Genomic DNA, 1,646 nt, shown 5'->3' with positions numbered 1-1,646 from the left:
GGTGTCCTTCATGTAAGTGACAGGAACTATAAATTAGGAAGCTAGCAATGTATATCAAGTGCATTATAACTGAATTGTATGATTCTGGTTTTATTCAATCCTCCCTCAGGAACCTTTAAGATGAGCTTAATGACTCAGTGCAGTTTAGCATCCTCGGGTAAACTAAAAATATTTAGCTCACAGACTCTGCCTATTAAGGACAACAAGTAAAAATCAGAAGCGAGAGCGTTAGAAGAAATAATGGCTTGGGATTGAGAGGCCATAAGACATCATTTCCAGGGTGTGAAAGATACTCCTCTGTTCCTCAATAACCCCCATCCCCTATTCACCACTGCCTCCTCTACAACATTCAAATTATGCCTCAGTTCTTCAAAATCAACTTTTTTTTTTAGCCTTATCTCAAATACAGTGATGTTCTGAGGTACAAAGGGTTAGGGATTCATCATATGAATTTTGGGGGAGAAAAATTTAGCCCATCACAGGTACTTTCCAAATTTGGGAATAAAACAATGTATATATAAGAACTCCCTTAAGTAGGCATCCATTTTACAGCCTAAAAAGGATGGATGATACTGTCAGCAGCCGTATTGTGTGCAAACCTTGGTTGGAGCGTCCAGTCCCTGCTTTCCATGAGCATTTGCTTTTCCCGTGTGGCTCCTGCAACCTCTGGCTGGCATTGACTGCTCAGCCGCATATTTTCTCCTTTTGTTCTACGTGGGGGCTTTTCTCCCCCAACCCTTTCCTCTTTCATTTGGTATGTTATTCTCATCTGGTATCTCACTCCTTGCCTGCATCCATGAATCTGAAGATGTTCTCCTAATCCCAGCCCTTTTATTTTTGAATCCCGAGTTACAGATCTGTTTTTTTTTTTTTCACTTGTTTGAAAAGTCAATGTGTATTTAAATGGCTAGAAATTTTATTACATTTTTACGATAACAAAACGCTTTTCCCTGTCTATTCTAGGTCTTAATGCCAACCCAAATATTCATTATCACCCCTTTTTAGAATGGACTCGAGGTGGTAGATGAGATTTTTTATGTTCTAACTTTTGGAAATTATAATTTCCAAAAAATTGTGAGATAGAATGAAATTATTGCTTTATAGGAATTATGAGAAAGTTAAAGGATTTAAAATAGTCATTGATAATTTGCACTGAAGAATGTTTTGCGTAAGCTTTAAAATTATGTTATATAAGCAAATTATATGGGCTGGAATGAGCTGTGAGATTTCCCTAAACATATAAAGGATTTTTTTTTTTTTAAGTGTCCGCACACCAGTCAAGTCCTATAGTAAAAAATGTCAGCACAATTGCATGTCATTTCCATCAGAACCTAAGACTAACATGCAGGTATGTTTATCTCACATGCCAATTAAAGGATCTTCAAAGAGGGAGAATGTCTATAATTAAAGTGGTAAATCTTTAAATAAGCAGTACTTAAATTATGCAGAAGCTCTTGAAGAACTTGCTGGAAATAAAGATGAGGCAGAGAGGATATAAATAAGTAATTATATATGTAATAATATATGCATGTACACATATATACATTTTTGTTTGGCTTGATATACTTTTGAGACATTCAATATTAAAAACAACAACTACAAGTATATTACATGAGATGACAGATTAAATATCTTAGCATCATGGA

General features: G+C 35.4%; 1 non-coding gene across 1 annotated transcript; it reads right to left on the bottom strand.

The window, feature by feature from the left end:
* Nucleotides 1-1,261: 1,261 nt before the first annotated feature.
* LOC141571429 (small nucleolar RNA SNORA53) lies at nucleotides 1,262-1,399 on the bottom strand. The gene has a single exon (XR_012496172.1). It is a non-coding gene; the product is annotated as a small nucleolar RNA SNORA53 (small nucleolar RNA).
* Between the last annotated feature and the right edge of the window lie 247 nt (nucleotides 1,400-1,646).

This window comes from Rhinolophus sinicus, linkage group LG04, assembly GCF_036562045.2.
Source record: "Rhinolophus sinicus isolate RSC01 linkage group LG04, ASM3656204v1, whole genome shotgun sequence".
In the NCBI taxonomy this organism is placed as follows: domain Eukaryota; kingdom Metazoa; phylum Chordata; class Mammalia; order Chiroptera; family Rhinolophidae; genus Rhinolophus; species Rhinolophus sinicus.
Note: the sequence above shows the minus strand (reverse complement) of the source record. Positions and strands in the feature narration are given on the sequence as shown.